This window comes from Megascapheus bottae, chromosome 9, assembly GCF_031878675.1.
Source record: "Megascapheus bottae isolate mThoBot1 chromosome 9, mThoBot2.hap1, whole genome shotgun sequence".
NCBI classification, from domain to species: domain Eukaryota; kingdom Metazoa; phylum Chordata; class Mammalia; order Rodentia; family Geomyidae; genus Megascapheus; species Megascapheus bottae.
The window spans coordinates 13,479,444-13,486,608 of record NC_143517.1 but is presented as its reverse complement, the minus strand read 5'-3'; positions in this window follow the sequence as shown (position 1 = coordinate 13,486,608).

The following is a 7,165-nucleotide window of genomic DNA, read 5'->3' as shown; positions in this document are numbered from 1 at the left end:
TTTTAATAAAAAAAGAAAAAGAAATCAGTGATAGTCTTAGAAATCAATATGACCTTTTAAGGAATACTTGAGATAGAAATCTTCCTTTTTTTTTTTTATTAATCCATTGACCTGTAACTGGAGAGATTAGATTGGTTGTGAACCCGAGCTTTAGAATGGTCACTTTGTAAAGTAGTATAACACTCCTATTCTAAAGAAGTTTGGAGGGTCTGGCTGATGTAAATACTGAGACCATTTGACAATAATTTTCCAATTATTTTCTTATTTAACATTTTCTCTCTTCTCTGTAAATAATAGAAAATTTTCAGATCACATTTAGAACTCAAAATGATGCAGAATTTGAGATGGAATGGATATTGTCTGTATTTGTTTTGAAATGCTATCACAGAATGCCATGGGGATTTATTTATTATAATTCTAGAGGCTAAAATGACTGAGATGAACCTCTAGGGTGTTGGTTCTCACTGTATGATCACTTTACCATGGCAGAGGGAATGGGAAAGAACAAGAAGGTACCAAACTCACTCTGATAACAGACCCATTTATACTGGCCGAGGAAGGCTCCTTATGCAAGACCTAATAATCATTGCTAGAAGTCCCACCTTAGTACTGTTGTATCGGGGACTCAATTTTTAACACATGAACATTAGCAGAAACATTTAAGCCATATCAAGCATTATACATTGAGTTCCCAGGAGCTCTCTTGGTGGTGAAGTAAAAATAAAAGTCTCACAGATTTTCCTGCCTGGGCTGGCTTCAAACAGCAACCATCATGTCTCAGCCTCCTGAGGAGCTAGGATTACAGGTGTGAGCCACTGGTGCCCTGCACAGAAATATCATATTTCTTTTTTAGATGCTATGATGTAAGCCTGTACTCCTAGTTTTCCTAAGGCGGAGGTGTGAGGGTCCCTTGAGCCTGGGAATTTAGAGCTGGTCTAGGTAACATGAGGTGACTATCTCAAGGAGGAAATAAAGACAATAAGAAAAAGAAAAGAAGTAAAAGAGATACAACACGGAAAGCAGAATTTTGGGGGAAAGGTGGAAGGTTTAAGTTCCATTGGGAGGCTATTTAATTCAATTGAAGTTATTTTGTTACTAGTAAAACAAGAAAAGACATGCTTGCCTGTGCTTTAAATTTGTAGCCTTGATTAGATTATAGGAGCATATAATGTCATTTCCATTGGCCACCTAAGCATCGAAATTCAAATGCTTGCTCAAGGGGAAATGCAATGAGATATACAATTTGAATTAGTCTTTTCCTTATTTTGCTTGTAATTAGACAGGAGCTCTGAGATTAGACTATATTTAAATCTTTGATCAATGGAGATAGAGGCAAACTATGTACACATTTCTAACATGCTTACTTTTCTAAGGGAATACGTTGCTATGCTAGCCATTCCTCATTATAACAAATAATTGGGATAAAACAACTTAACAGAAAAGGTATTTGGGCTTACAGCTTTGTAGATTTCAGTTTGTGATCTCCAGGGTCTATTGTTTTGAACCTGAGACAAGGCAGCGTAGATAGCAGAATGGGTGTGACAGTGAAACACATCCCATATCTCCTAGCCAGGAGGAGGGAGGAAGAGAAAGGGTCAGGAGTCCAGTATTCTTTTGCGTAGTATGTCCTAAAGACTCCTGACTGCACACTAACACCCTACCATCAAAGGCTGGGGATCAAATCTTTAAATCCATGTACATTTGGGACCTTTCATGGAGGTACATTTGGGGAAATATTTAGGTCCAAATTATAGTAGTCACTAAAATAAGTTTCCTCCATTTTTAATAAACTTAGGAATTACAGAACAATAGTGAAAGTAAGATAAAGTTTCCATGCACAACTTCCATCTCCCTTCCTTATTTATATATCTATGTATCTATCTATGTATCTATTTATATGTATATCTATCACCTATCTGTCCATCCTAATCTATTACCCATGTTTTTCACATTTCTTAAACTTCAAAAGGATGTACAATGGGTTATAATTTAACACATCTATCTTAGTGTTCAATGCTTTTTGGTCAGAGTCATCTCTTCCATCATTCTTTCTGCTTTATCTGCCCTTTCTCCACAGACTAATTTCACATTCCACTTCCTTTATCAGATATGTACTTTGAATGGTCTGGCTGTATTCTAGATTAATTTATCTACTGTTCTTGAGTAGAATTCCAGGATAGATGATTCAGGGCAGATGCTTAAAATTATTTTGCAAGTAATCTCTGGGCAGATGACACTGATGTTAAGGGAATTTTACTCACCATTTGGGTTGGGGTGGGCATGACTTTGGAGACATGACTCAGAGACAATGAAGAAGTCAAATTAAGGCCTTCCTGAGAGCAATAGCATAACAGGCCAAGAGGGTGAGGACTTGAACAGGATGGTGAGTGACTTGAGGGTTACTATGACCTAAGAGTTACTTTAATCATTGCTTTTGTATAGTGCAATCCTTTATTTAGCATTAACCCCAGTAAATTTATTAGTGTCAAAAGTTCATCTCCATTTTTCTCTCTCTAGAAAGATATTCCTGCTTTACTGTTTTGGAAGAAGCACCATGAAGCAAACTGCAAGAGCAATTTTCTCTTGAGAGTATGAGTTCTTGGCAGGGAAGGCCAGAGTTTCTGGGGCAGTGACCAGTGGCCAGTCAGGTCCTAAATTGTACAGAATCTAAAATTCCTCCAGCTTGACTTGGAAATTCTCAAAGAGAAGGCTGAGTTTTGTGAAGTCTTAAAGGGCTATGATTATCTGTCTATCTATCCATCCTTAAGTAGTGGAACAAAGGGGTTTCAATTCAGCAAATAAGTTTGTGAGCACAATATATCTTTATCACTATCACACTTTTCACCATTCTTTCTCATCTCACCCACTTCACTTGTAAATAATTCATTTATTTTTTTTGAAATATGGCTTTTATCTTTTTGTGAATAAAGGTACAAACTCTTGAAATCTGATGGACGCAGAAATATTGAAGACACATATTTTGCCCAAGTTCACTATAATGAACATATGTTTCAGGTCAGTGGCTCTTGTCCAGAATGCTGAGGATTATTCTGGGATATTTTTATTTTCATAATAGGATGTCTTGGGGATGGAACCCAATATAAAAATACACCTCATATGCATACCTTGAAGGAAATTTTATACTGCATTTTTCATAATTTTGTGCATAGTTTCATAGTACAGAATTTTAGACTTGTGACATTATGTCAGTGCTTAAAATATTTTGGATTCTGAAACACTTGAAGTTTGGATTTTTGTTTAGGGATACTCAACCTGTATTATAAGGGAAAGAAGAAAATGAACCACCAAGCAGTCTACTTCAATGTACATATTTATTTATAGTTGAAAAGAATAATCTATTACAGTTGACTTATTGTAAATTGACTTGGAATCAAAGGGTTCAGAGAAATGTAAAAATGCATGTCTTTCCTATTAAATAATGCTTTCTGGACACTTTAGAATATGAGTATAATATACAGGAAGCAAATGCACAAAAATGTAAAAAGCAATTGTGAAAACAAGTCTTGTTAGCACTTTGTATAAGAAAAAAGACAATTGTATTTTTACAGGCTACCAAATATCATATAGGATAGTTCCTGACAGGATCTTATGTTTCACAATTGATTTGTCTGCTAGCTTACAGATCTGTAGAAAATAAGTTCATAAAGAGAGTGAAGTCACTACACAGTGTTATGGGACAGTAGAAATTCATACCAGTACAAAATATCATTCAAGATTTTTACATTGAGTTCTAGTGTGAAGTATGGGAAACATGTTGGTTGGCAGACAATCTGCAAACTGTGAAAGATGGCAAGATTTAGTTTTTGAAAAAAATTATTTCTGCTGGTAAAAGTTTAAGGTTGTAAAAATACGTAGAAATAGACAGAAGTTACTACATCCTAATCTTTCTGTCATCTTACCAGCACATCCTTGTCTTGGAAGCAATGCGATGCTTTAGCTACTTTCAGAATTTTCCATAAGATGGCAGAGTTGGTATTGCAAATGCGAGCATAAGCTCGTTCTTTAGGTCCCAGCAACCAAAAGAAGCTTGAAGTCATTCTCATTACTTAGATACTATTAGTCTGCATTTAATGATAATAACAATAATAAAGCAACCAGTTTTATTCATAAACAAGAAACAATTCAACAGTTATGTGTTAGTTTGCCATTGTGCCATTGTTTCATGGAGATCCCTTTGACACTATTTAATCCTATTGGAAGTTTTCTTGCTTTGAGGTGTCCTTGATGGGTTTTATTGAAACAACTGGTTTAAATTAATTAATCAGGCTGTTCAGCACCACTCTTAGATCACGACAGAAGTAACCAGGAAATGTCTTTTGGTGTGTTTTGAGTTGTTAGGAGCTCTGCTCCCCATCTTTAATGAAAACCAAGAGGTCCTGCTGGCTTGCTGTGTTTTGACAGGAATGACTGTGGTTCTAGATTTTGCAAATCAAACTGTCGGTGACAGGGTACCTCATATTGACTGCTTACTTTTTCACACAGAATGGAAGCAACAAAGGACCATATGTTTTCCCAGAGGATCACAGTATTCCCTGGATGAGAGCGACGTTAGATTCACAGAGTGAATAAAGTGCTGGCTGGCGGTGGACTAGACCCGAGGAAAGAAATGCACAGTTTGCTTCGAAGATTTCTAGCATTTGTTCCTATTTGCTCTCTAGTTTCTTCTAAAAATCAGAAGCTCACTGTGTTTATTAGGTACTTTGGGAGACAGAAGAGGAAAGTTGACCACAAGCTTTCCCGATTTTCCTCCCCAGATTTCTGGGGCTTAAGATCTGGAATATGGGAAACCTTGGCATTTCCCACCAGGACCCAGCTGTGCAGAGCGATGTCAGGCCTTCACCTAGGGCCTTGAGGATGAATATCCATCTTCAGCACTGGACTTGGAGCTCCCTGTAGGCTGACTCTGTCATGATTTTGTTTTTTATCTCTAGTGTCTCACACAGAGCAGGCACTTGGCAAAGGCATTTTAAAAGAAAGAGGCAGAGGCCATAACTCTCCACCAGTGGACATGGGCACATAATACAGTGTGAAGGAATTCATGGAGTCCTTTTTCGCCCTTTCTCACTTGGAGGGCTTACCAAGTGTTAGTATGGAAGTTCTCTGCAAGATATTGCCAGATCAACAGTATTTTTCAATTATTATGAGTTTTACATACCAAAAAGCAAATCAGACTTACCTACAAATGAGGATGAAATGTGTACCAGTTATCTGTGTCTACTATCTAACAGAGACACTTCCTCTTACCAAAGGCTGATAGGCCAAGCATGGTACAGGAAACTGGTTTGATTTGTTGACTGTAGGCACAATCTTGGAATTCTCTGGAAACAGCACAATACACTGATGGGCATTATGCCTGTAAGCATTTCCCCCTTTTTTGGTAAGATCCCAGAACTCTGAAAACTTGGTAATCAAAATCAAAAGGGCTTCTACCAGAAGAGAGAATTTGGTAATTGCCAAGGGGAAGAAAGCTTTTCAAAAGGGGGAACTGCCTAGAACTAGCTTAAGTCCCACAATCTTGAAAATTACACTCTTCATACTTCATTATTATGGCTGTATTCAGCCATGAATATGAGTTGGACTGTGCTGGGGTTTACTCTTTGTTTTTTCCAGTACTTATGCACTTTTCTTTTAGTCATTTGTGGAGAATAGTCTTGTGAAATATAACTTATATCAACCAAACTATCTAGAAAGACTACCACATACAGCGCTACCACATACAGTTGGGCAGATTATGCAGGAGACAAAGATGCTAATGTAAGGAGCTTTCATTCATGCTTAAGACGTTGAAGATCTGCATGGTTACCAGAAAAGAATGTACAGCAGATGATAGTAATGCATCTTACTGAAACCAGCCAATTATTAATATAATTTCAGGACAGATACAACAGAAATACCTTGAGAAAACAGTAGCAATTTCGAATTCACACTAATGAGCTTTCATTTATTTCCTTTCTTGTATGTGTGTGTGGGGGGGTGTTCTGGGGCTTGAACTCAGGGCCTGGGCACTATTCCTGAGCCTTTTGTTCAAGGCTTGCATTCTACCACCTGAGCTATAGCTGCACTTTGGCTTTTTTGGTGGTTAATTGGAGATAGAACTTTCAAGGACATTTCTACTCAAACTGGCTGAGTAGCAAGGATTACAGTCATGAGCCACCATCAAGAGCCTGGTTTGACAAACAAGCATTTTAATCGATCATATGAATTCACTGAGTTGTGGATAGAATAGTTTTATGAAGTAGTACCTTATTATCCTAAGCTCTGTTCAGTGCATTCATTTTTACTTCAAGTATTTCCCATACCACTGTGAGTCTTCCTCACTCTGTTCTTTGATTTAAGGATAGTATGTTTAGTTACTATCCAGCGTTTTGAATCTTTTTTTAATATAAGGTACACTTTCCGTGTTTACTGTATCTAGTCTGTTCTGTGCTTACATTTATTTAATGCAGGTAAACCAGGAATTTTGAATAAATTAAAAGAAAGTAGACGTTAGGAGCTAGATTGGGCAGCTTTCCTGCATATAAAATTTAGGAGTGTTGGTGTGTGGATTGTACAAGATCTACTGGGAGGGTCAGAGGGCTTTCTGCCTTTCTGTTCTCAGCTCTGTTGCAACAGATGAGGTTGCCAGCCAGCAGAGTTCTTGTCACATACAGAAAGTCTCAAAAAAATTCTGAAGGGCAAACCTACTATGGCAGAAATTACTCAGTGTATCCAGATCTGAAATTCTCAGGGAGGGTTCACACAGATGGTTCTTCTATGACAGTCATTTTTCTTTAGGAACGGTGATGGCTAGTAACCTCAGATTTTACATTGCTGAAGGATATAAATGTATTTTGAAATTAGCACTCACCTTTCCTTTGAGTTACATGGGATTTATTTATAAGAAAATAAGACATTTTTATTCCAGTTATCACGGATGCTAATAATACTTTGGCCTTCTCAGCTACATCTGTCACGAGGCACCTAAGATTAACAGGGAAACTTTAATGAAAACTCTCCATTTTCTTAAAGGTTATAATTATTATGCAGCACCATATTTGTAGTTATGGAAATGGGAGACTCAGGCAGAATAAAATCATGGTGGGTTGATGGCCATAGGCCCTAAAATAAATGAGAAAAAATAAAACAGGAGCCAGGGTATGTCTTC